This window comes from Schistocerca serialis, chromosome 1 (assembly GCF_023864345.2).
Source record: "Schistocerca serialis cubense isolate TAMUIC-IGC-003099 chromosome 1, iqSchSeri2.2, whole genome shotgun sequence".
NCBI lineage: Eukaryota > Metazoa > Arthropoda > Insecta > Orthoptera > Acrididae > Schistocerca > Schistocerca serialis.
The window spans coordinates 655,762,759-655,774,221 of NC_064638.1; the positions used below are offsets into that span (position 1 = coordinate 655,762,759).

Below are 11,463 nucleotides of genomic sequence, written 5' to 3' on the forward strand. Positions count from 1 at the left end.
ATGTCTTTCTAAGCCAGTCACACTTTAATGACGACTGATAAACGTCATTTATAAATGGTGTAGATTCTTCAAAAATTGAGACAGGTTATTTGTGGTGGGTATATCAAAAAGTGAAAGGTTGAAGTTTCTTGTTCTTGACACAGTTCAGTTACAGTGGCTAAGTTCTTGAGGAGGTACCTAAAATAAAACATCATTCTACTCTACTCAGCCTACTAATAGGTCAGTGCTTCCATCATCTCAAATTCGAAAGGTTTCGGATTTGAAATATCAGTGGTTTTCGAGGTGGTTACCGGGAAGCATTCTGCAAGTTATTCAGTACACCAAAAAACCGCGAATTTCATATTGATGAGGGTTCTAATTTTGTTTTCATTTTTCCAGAATGAGATTTTCACTCTGCAGCAGATTAAAACTGTGTGCCGGACCAAGACTCGAACTCGGGACCTTTGCCTTTCGGGGGCAAATGCTCTACCAACTGGGCTACCCAAGCACGACCCACGCCCCGTCCTCACAGTTTTACTTCTGCCAGTACCTCGTCTTCTACCTTCCAAACTTAACAAGTTCTCCTGCGAGCCTTGCAGAACCAGCACTCCTGAAAGAAAGGATATTGCGGAGACGTGGCTTAGCCACAGCCTGGGGGATGTTTCCAGAATGATATTTTCACTCTGCAGCGGAGTGTACTCTGATATGAAACTTCCTGGCAGATTAAAACTGTGTGCCCGACCGAGACTCGAACTTGGGACCTTCGCCCTTAGCGGGCGGGGCGTGAGTCGTGCTTGGGTACCTCAGTTGGTAGAGCACTTGCCTGCGAAAGACAAAGGTTCCGAGTTCGAGTATCGGTCCGGCACATAGTTTTAATCTGCCAGAAAGTTTCATATCAGCGCACACTCCGCTGCAGAGTGAAAATCTCATTCTGGAGAAATGAAAACAAAATTAGGACCCTCATTAATATGAAATTCGCGGTTTTTTGGTGTACTGAATAACTTGCGGAATGCTTCTCGGTAACCTCCTCGACAAATGGCTTACGCAGGGCCATGCTAATCTTCTCTGTATCGTTCCAATTTTAGTATATGTACCCTCCTCGACAACCACTGATATTTCAAATCCGAAACCTTCCAAATTTGAGATGATGGAAGCCATGTCTGTGCAATGTCGTTTCTTTCAGTAGTGCTAGTTCTGCGAGTTTCGCAGGAGGGCTTTGTTTCCATTTTATTCGTATTTGACTTGTTGTGGGCACAGAGTGACAGTAAGTACGCTGGAGAACTGGCCTGCAGTGGTTATCATTCGCTGCTCAAACATATTGTTTATTGGCCAAACATGTTTCAACGTTTAAGTCCTCCAGTAGGAGCGTTGAGGAGGTGCTCACTCGTGCTACGTCCAGACGCAGCCATCGGCCAGGAATAATGTGAACTCTGGAAAATTGCTGAACTATCGAAGAGGGTTTGGCCAGTAGGCAACACTGGAATTATATAGCCGACCAGTGCCAGACACTGCGAGTCAAACAGTGAGTATGATGGCTATAACGGGAAACCATGTTTTCAACGTTTTGCTCAAATTATTGTGAAACTCAGATGAAGTTTTGCTTTTTAAGAGAATCAGTTTTCTGACATCCCTGGAAATTGACAGATTCCTGATGCTTCGGTATTGGCTCTTGCATGTACACTGCAAAGCTTTTTCCTTTTTTCTGGCCTTCTGCTGTATCTGACAGGTCGTTAAGCGCCATAAATCCGAACGCATCTTTTGACGCAGAACTGGACTGTCTGCCTCTGGCAGCATCACGGCGGGTGCGGGCAGACGCAGCCGCGGCATTCTATCAGAGGCAGCCAGCCACCTGGAGGTGAGGCGGGCACAGGCTCTGCGGAGCGCTAATGATCCACCGCGCAGGCACATTGTCCCTCACTGCGAGCGGAGCCGCCATCCGCCTCGCGTTAAGACGGGCTCGCCCCCCCCCCCCCACCCCTACCCTTCCCGCCCACTCAACCCATCCTTTCTCAGAAGGGCCTCGGTTGCTCCTGCAACAAGCTCCACTCCTTTATTAGCTTGTTCCCGTTGTCTCTACACAACAGATTGGCAATTATCACATTAATTACGAAACGGGTCACGTTTATTTCAGCCTTAGACGCTTTAGAGGGGTTAATCCTCATCACGTAATGAAAGGAGAGATAACGGCTTTAGAGGCCAAAGCTTTCAGTCGAATTCTGCAACATAGACTCAAAGCGGAAGATTTTGTTTTCTTGTTTTCTTTAGGTAATTAGAAACTAGACACCTACTCAATTTCGTGAAGGGAAACTTCCGCTAATCTGGAAATTTTAATAAGAATTCTCTGTAGAGGTAAGCATTGAGTGATAAATTGGTAAGTCTTACTGCAACTTTTGTTTCGAAATGAAATAAGAATAGTGATAGTATGTCATAAAGATTGTGCCCTGTCAGGCCTTGTTGAGGTAAAAATATAAGAATTTTTGAGAAATGATATTTACTACTTCAAGAAAACACTGCTAAATGTTTACAATAAAACAAACTCGGGACTGAAAACAGGTTACGAAAGTCTATAATGTTTGCTCAACTCAGATGTTGGAAGCAAATACAGAAATTTAAAGAAAGGGAAAAAGGAGAAGTGTTAAAAACTGGCACGTAAAACTCACCTTACGTTATTAAGTATGTGCCCCTGCGTCTATTTGTGCTGAAGCCACCGTACACGCAAAAGTTGTGCTTGGAGATGTACAGATCCGTCACACCTGATCCAGAGTATCTAGAATGGTCTCCCAAAAACATGGTTCAAATGGCTCTGAGCACTACGGGACTTAACATCTGAGGTCACCAGTCCCCTAGAACTTAGAACTACTTAAACCTAACTACCTAAGGATATCACACACATCCATGCCCGAGGCAGGATTCGAACCTACGACCGTAGCGGTCTCGCGGTTCCAGACTGTAGCGCCTAGAACCGCACGGCCACCCCGGCCGGCGTAGCCTCCCACCATGCGTTCTCTATTGATGATACCCCTTCCGCAACTGTATGTAGCAACAGGTTTAGGACTCGATGATTAGTTGATATATCTGAGTACTTATAAGTGAAAATCGTGGAATACTGAGGAACTTGACTTCAGTAATGAACACCTGAGCTGACTTTTGGGGATCCCAGCTTTAAAAACTGCTGAAGCTCCTGCCACAGAGCGGTATTAAAACAATATTTTAACCAGCGATGTCACATAGCACTTCAATTCAGTGGTGACTAATGTACGCTGATTGTTGATCATCACATTCAGGTCTGATATAATGATTCTGGTTGTCAACACTCTCGCGATCGTCTATGTTACCTTTTCATCCTGATTTTGACTCACTGACGATATTGGTGAAGCCATTATGCATCAGTTCGTGTGACACAAGACCGACAGACGATCTCTCGCTTGGGGAGAAGCCGCGAGACTTTCCGAGCGGTGTTAAAGCGTTCCTGGACACAAATTGCTCGGTTTGTCGGGATATTGGATTCTTCTTGTGTTTCGGCTGCTTTCAGTCGATAGCTAACGAGGACGTTGTATTCATGGGGGGACGGCGTGCCACGTCAGAAAACTGCCACGTTGGGAGCTCCACGTTATCAGAACGCCAATTTACACTCTGCTCAGACTGAATGTCTTTCCCAGAACTGCACTACCTTACGAAACCAGTTTAACCCGAGTGTTACAAGACATTTGTCGAAATACTTCCCAAAGCAATATTTTATTGAGTGCTAGGTTGTACCATCAGAAAAGGTCAGTCGAGGGAAACAAGTTCAGTGAAGCTGTTCATTTAAGTGAGTATGCAGTATAAACAGTCGCTGAGCGGGCAAAAATACCGAAATAGTGAATAAAGGTCTCATGCAGGACCATAAATATGTAAACAGCATTAAAGAAACTCCTATAATCAGCAAAACCTTATCTGTGCGTCACTGGGAAACTGGATAAAAAATACCACATTCTAACCTATCCCTCCCACACATAGAACGATTCAACATTGTCTGTATAGCCGACATAATCATCAGGAGAGAAGAAATATTTAGGATAATTCTCGTTTATGGTTCCATCTCAGCTACTCATTTTTTTAAATTCTGGTACATATTTCAATCATCTGCATCATCTTCAGATCTAAAACAAATTAAAACTGATTGTGTACCAACTGATATTTTACAATAGAGAAGAGAAAATTGTACATAAAAGTAGGTTTTTACCTAAGTAATTCCATGCAAGCTGTCTTTTCTACTCAGAACGACATATCAGAGCAGTGCATTTTGCAACTGCGGTCAGTGTTTTACATAGGTGTATGTTGCAGGCAGGAAGTAGGCGGGGGGAAAGAAAATGGAGTGAGGCTGATTGGAGAAGGGGAAAGGAAGGAGAGAGGGAGTGGTGGAGATCTCATGATTTTAAGAAGAGAGGTCGTGTAAAAATTATAGAAAGAGTGATTATCTAAATTTCTCGTTGAGACCCTATTAGTGCACAACACAGTGTGTCTCAAATGTAAGCGGTACAATGGATTGGTTATCCGCAGAGATGCTATGGAGTCGGCAAGATGGAGTCTTACACTAGAGCTACAAAGTGTCAGTAATGTAAAAACCTCCTGTTAAGATACCAGAATAAAACTGTAAAACGGGGATGAATTAGTAGATTTTAAAACTGGAAATAAAGTAGCGAAGACTGATACGTTGTTAAAACTGCCACTAAGTGCTCATGAGAGGAACAAAGGAATCGCTATTATAAGGCAAGTTGCGGTGAGCATCGGTTATCCAGTCTCCAGAATAATTACTATAGAAAATTAAAAGACAAAGGTAGCGTAAAATCAATGGCAGCAAGCTAAGACCTGAAATTTGTGTACATGCTCATGAGCTATAAAGAACGTCTGTCAGAAGGTTATTGATAGACAATTTCGCAATACCAGTTTGTTTACAGGGTTAAAAACTAATGACAGTATTCGCTTCGGACTGAGACATCGTGTGAAAATGGTTCAAAAGTTTAAGTTGGTCAAACACGCAGAACGTTTAAAATACGCTTCAGAAAGCACGCTTCAATTCGTAATAATAAAACAGCGGTTGGTGACCATCTTCTAACATCGAAGCTTACTGTTGGAACTACTGGCACGCATGTGGATGTTCTGCACGATGAATGAAACGGGCATCTCCTGACAATGTTGCAAGAAATCGATATTTTTACACACCGCCTGTAAGAGCCTGGCAACCCATCAATTCAGCAGAACGATTTGATTAACAACGTATTTTTCCAATCGTCCACCTCACCGCAGCGCAAGTATGATCAACAGCACCACACACCGAGAATATTCTCATACAGTCTTAGCAGCAGGCCGGCATTGCAGACTGGCTTCCGTACATACAGCACCACTCCGCTCCTCACAACGCCACTAAGCGGAAGAAAATGCAAATAACGACAACTGTCAGACTCCGTCCCTATAACTTTAGTTGCTACACATAGTTTCACTTTTATAATTTAGTGTTTTACCTTTTTTACGGCTTTGTCTCTTCCATGTTTCAGTTTTCTAACTCATAATATTTAATGACACTTCATGCAGTTCTTGGTCCTCCACATAAGTGTACTTCTGTAGTTTGACCGTCTTTATGTCTTTAACTATTTATACATCCATGTATCCTATTCTTGTAATGTTTTAACAAGAAGATCTTTATACAATTTTATTTTTATACGTTTAGAGTACGAACCTTATACTTCCAAAATTTCAAAATTTGAATACCATCAGGTGATTATTAAGTCTTCGCTACTTTATTTCCAGTTTAAAAATGTACTACTTTATCCCCGTTTTACAGTTTCTTTCTGGTATAGTAACAGGAGGTTTTTACATTACTGACTCTTTGTAGTTCTAGTGTAAGACCCTATCTTGTTGACCCCATAGCATGGGCACCCATCCCTTTGTACCGCTTAAATTTGAGACACACAGTGTTGTGCACTAACAGGGTCTCAACGAGAATTTTATATAATTGCACTTTCTATAATTTTAACACGGCCTCTTTTCTTAAGCTCATGGCATCCCCACCACTCCCTCCCTCCTTTCTTTCCCATCCTTCAATCAGCCTCACTTCATTTCCCTTACACCCGCCTATCCCCTACTTCTAACGTCTACCTATTTAAATCACTGACCGCAGTTGAAAAATACAATACTCTGATATGTCGTTCTAAGTAAAAAAGGCAGGTTGTATGCAACTGCTTACGTAAGTTCACCTTTTCTGTACAATTTCTTTCTTTTCTCTATTGTGAAATAGTATTTGGTACATAATTGGTTGGTTTAAAACAGGCCTGAAGATGATTCAGAGGACCGAAACATGTAACAGAATTTTAAAGTGTAATTGAGATGGAACAATAAATGAAAATCATCATAAATATCTGATTAAACATCGAATTATTCTTCTCATTACAATAGAATAAGACAAATCAGCCTGAATATATAATAAAGAAGATATTGTGTTCAATGATAATGCACGATATTAGAATACACCTATATTGAACATAACTTTGGATACGAACAACTGTCTAGTTTGATCGCTTTACGCTAAAAATTTCTAGCAGTTGCACATCAGACCGCCTCTACATACTAGATGTGGCCTGAAAGTAACGGGAATTTTCGTTCTTCTGAAAGAATCTTGATCAACTTTGTCACCTTCAAGGTGCTTGTGTAGTGACGGCTCGTGTAGCCTTATCTTCCGAGCGACTTCCTCTGCTGTTTTTCTCTTGTGGTCGTCCTGTTGCCCAGCCGCCTCGCCGCGGCCGATGGGCCGAATTTTCGCGGCGTGCGAGTCTCTTCTGGGGGCTCCGAGCTGAGGCGGTCGGAATGACGGATGGCCGGTTGTGTGGAAGTGACCAAAGGCTCCGTTCCGCGAGAGGCTGATGGCTGTTCGTTTTCCATCGAAAATGTGTTGCCCCCGCTGCCCATTGTATTGGCGTCCGTTGAAGTGACTTCTTGCCACAAGCTTTCAGTTGGCGACTCACTTGCAACCTTTTCCCCTTGCTTGTGATTTTATCAGGAACGACCGTTAGGTGGTCGGTCGGTCGTGTCAGCGGACGACGTGTATGGTGTTTTTTGCCGTTCCTGGGTTCTCTGTACCCCTGGTTACTTGCAATTCGTCCCTGTTGTTGCGCAGTGACTCGCTGTGATACTTGTGGTATTGTTTCCTGGTGGATCCATGAAGGGGTCCAACTAATAGGAGTCCTACTGGGTTGAAGGTCGGCACTAGGAACTCAGTTATTGCGCCGAGTTGTTGAACTGTGTTTTATCGGCCATCCAGTGATCTAGCAGCACAGAGTACTAAAGATACTGGAGACAACTTGTGTAGTTACCTGGGATTAATCTTTGTTTAAATATTACACTCTTGTTTAAATGTTCCTCAGAATACATAAATATAAACTCTATTGCAGATTTAGGTCACTATATATTTTATTTATGAATTTGACAAGCTATGGGCCGCATCCGACTTAAGAATTATGGAGTTTCTTTTTCTTCCTTTCTTCCCAGTACGTCTTCATCTTCTCTCCAACTGCTCGTCTCTGTTCATCTGTCCACACTCTCTTGGGTCGAGGTTTTAGCTCATCTTCTTCATAGTTTCCGTTTTGTATCAGTAGCCTGAACTGATTCTTGTCAAGTACTATTTATTCTGTAACACCTATTTTCTTGGCATCTTTCTTTACTGCTTCCATACATCCTACAGTTTTTTCTGCTTACTAACGTAATTAAAGGTTTTCTTTATAATCCGTGTTTCTTCCATTCTTTTTAAATGTCCATAAAATTTCAGCGCTCTCTTCCTCATTGTATCTGTGATCGGTATTTTTGTATAAATCTTCATTTCCACTTTTAATCCACTTATTTTCATTCTTTTTCTCAGGACCTAGAATTTTTCTTAGTATGTTTCCCTCTCTTTTTTCTAGTTCTCTTAATTCGCCTTTCTTATTCAATGTTGGCCACACTGATCCATACGTTGCTTGCGTCCTAATATTTATTTTATTTATTTATCTATGCATTTATTTTACCTGGCAAGATTAGGGCCTTCAGGCCCTCTCTTTCACCTAACCAGGCATACTCAGATTGAACGAGTTACAGTTTCTACAGAACATTAAAGACATATAACGTATTATACAGTATTGATGTTAAAGAAAAAAAAATAGAGATTATAACAGTAGTACAATGATAATTATAACAATAAAAAAATAATTACAACAATCAAGAATAATAATGATAATAATAATAACAATAGTAGTAATGACTATGTATATGAAAGTAAACATACTTTTCTTTTGTGAATGTCAGTCCTATTGTTACTTAGGAATTTTCTCGTTATGTTCTTGCAGTTTGTGAGTTATTCTCATCGAGCAGAGACATAAGACGATAGAATGGGGTGAAAGAGATATAGAAGAGGTAGATACGTTAGAGGAAGAGAAATAGAATGGTAAAATTCGAAGCTGTAATGGAGAGGACAAAGAAAGAGATGAGAGGGGCACAACAATGGTGGCTATACCGTCCCTAGTATGTAAGTCTTGAGTTCCCTCTTGAATGTTGAGTGGTTCTGGATAAGACGCAGATCACAGGGGAGCGCGTTCCATAGTCGTATGGCTGAGATGGAGAATGACACGGAGAAAGATTTTGTGTTATGTAAAGGTACAGCCAAGATGCTAGACGTATCCGATCTGGTATTGCGGTTGTGGAATGATGATAGGTGTTTAATGTGAGAAGATAAGTATTGGGGGCACCAGTGGCTAAGAAATCTATGAAGTAAGCACATCGTGTGGAGATCGCGTGCCTTATGTGTGCGTATCCACCCTAGCTGGGAGTATGAAGGACTGATATGATCATACAACCGAATATTGCACACGTATCAAACGCAAGCATTCATCACCAGCTCGAGGCATCTAGAATTTTCACTATTTGTGCCGTGTTGAACTACATCACAATAGTAAAGATTAGGCAAGACTAGTGTTTGCACTAATTTTTGTTTAACATGGGTTGGAAATATTTTTCTAAATTTTTGAATCGCATGTAGGGAGGAGAGCGATTTCCGCCAAGCTGTGACTGTTTGTTCTTCCCAGTTTAGGTGTTCATCCAAGATTATTCCAATATCTTTTACTGTTCTTTGGTATGGTAGTTTGGTACCATTGAGGAGTATTTGAGGGACTGTTTCGCGAAAGTACCGGCTGATTAACTTTGGATGAGATATAAGTATGACCTGGGATTTCTTGGGGTTTGGTTTCAGACCTAGGTTCTGTGCCCATCGAGAAACACAGCAAAGATCTGCGTTCATACTCTCTACTGCGTCAGCAATGTTCTTGGGGCTTGCACTTATGTACAGTTGGATGTCGTCGGCATATAGATGGTAGTTGCAAGAGTGAATCACTGAAGAAATATCATTAATGTACAGTGAGAAGAGTAATGGACCAAGGACGGAGCCATGGGGAACTCCAGAGCGCACGTTTTTCCATGATGACTTTTCCGACCCACAAACGACTTCTGTTTTTGAGGTAGCTGTCGAACCAGTGTATTGCGCTGTTTGAGAAATTCAGCTGTTTCATTTTAATTAGTAATATATCAAAGTCAACTGTGTCAAAAGCCTTGCTAAAGTCAAGCAGTGTTAGGATGGTAGCTTCACCTCTGTCCATAGCGTGTTTAATGTCATCAGTTACTTTGATTAATGCAGTTGCTGTACTGTGGTGCTTTCGAAAGCCTGACTGATATTCGTCATGGATGTTATGGGTTTTGAGGTAATCCGTCAGCTGTTCATGGACGATGTATTCTAGGGCCTTAGATATTGCAGGTAGTATGCTGATCGGCCTGTAGTCACCTGGCGACTTAGGGTTGTCAGTCTTGGGTATAGGTTGAATTAAACTTTGCTTCCACTCAGTAGGATATGTACTACTGACAAGAGACAGGTTGAAGATGTCTGTGATAACTGGAATAATAGTGTCTACGACGTTCTTAATCATGACAATGCTCACTCCATCATTTCCTACTGCCTCGGAAGAGAGTCTCATAATTGCCCTGTGTACAGTGCCGGTAGTGACATGTTTTAGGAAAAACTAGTCTCTCGAGAGATTGATATCTTGGGGCTGGTAATTTGTCGCTGCGTGGCAGTTTACAGCTGTTGAGAAGAAATCGTTTAATTCTTCTGCAGACGCTTGATAAACAGCGTCAGATCTTCGCTTCCCTATACCGAAACTGCGCAGCTTTTTCCACAGTGCAGCAGGTTTTGATATGCCGCATACGACAGAGCGGGCATGTCTGATTTTGGCATTCCTCACGCTTTGGTTGGTTCTGTTTCGGAGTTTCCTATAAGCTTCGTACGCCTCGGGAGTTGGGTTACGCTTGAAGGCTGTATGTGCAGCATCACGTTTATTCATTAACTGGCGTAATGCAGTGGTGAGCCACGGAGCGCGAGCTCTCTTTACCTTGACAGTGCGTTGAGGAGCATGTTTATCATACAGAGCAATAATTTTGCGACATAATTCCCGAATTTTTCCGTCTAAAGTCGGTTCATTGCTTGTATCATGCCAAGGGATGTCTAAGCAATCCTTTTGAAGAGCGTCATGGTTAGCAATTTTTAAGTTTCTGTAGGTTAGCAGGTGAGATGTTTCTTTGGTAGTATGCATTGAATAATTTAAGAATATCACGTCATGAGCAGAGAGTCCCGGAGCGGATGTCTGATTGGCGCGAATTGTTAATAACTGAATTATAGTGTCTAATTCTCGCTTGTATGGATACTGATTTCTTATTGTAGTAGTTTTGTGCTATTTATATGCAAATTATAACATTTTTGTTCTTTATTTATTTGTAGTTTTATCCAGTCCATTGGCTTGGATAGACTCCCCCAGGGATTTCAATTTATCAGTTTTAATTTTTCCATACTTTAATTTCATTAACATTTCTGTATTATGTTTGTGTTCTATATACTCGGCTTTTTCATAGGATATTTTTAGCCCAGTCTTTTCAGCAATCTCGTGTAACAGATAAAGCATAACTGTTGCGTCTGTTCGGTTTTCAGTTATTAGTGCCATATCAACCGCAAAGGCTAAACATTTCATTTCAAATATTTAATATTAAAAACAGTCTTGATCACGATTTATTTATCAAGGTGGCCGGTTTCGACCACTACTATGGTCATCTTCAGACCATTGAGTAGGAACCTCATCCTCTTGGAGAATCACTACTCAAGTAGCTGTTTTACAAATAGGAGTTCGATTTTTTATAAAACAATGGTTTACTGTAGTTTTAACAACGGCTGATATGCACCGCCTGCTGTGCAGCTACCATCGAAGGAGATGCGTTCTGGTGCTACCAGTTCAATCCGACAATTTAGTCATCCGTCAATGCTTACGATCGATTCCACTTTGTCTGTCAGTTTGTAGCAGATGTACAAGCATCGCGACAAGTGGAATTTAGTTTGACCACGATGGCAGTTTATTAGTATCTGTCCTTTTCTTTGGCTTGTGAAAG

At 41.5% G+C, this 11,463-nt stretch overlaps 1 pseudogene; it reads right to left on the bottom strand.

Annotated features, from left to right (window-relative positions):
* Positions 1-1,018: 1,018 nt before the first annotated feature.
* LOC126424643 (U6 spliceosomal RNA) lies at positions 1,019-1,089 on the bottom strand (annotated as a pseudogene).
* Between the last annotated feature and the right edge of the window lie 10,374 nt (positions 1,090-11,463).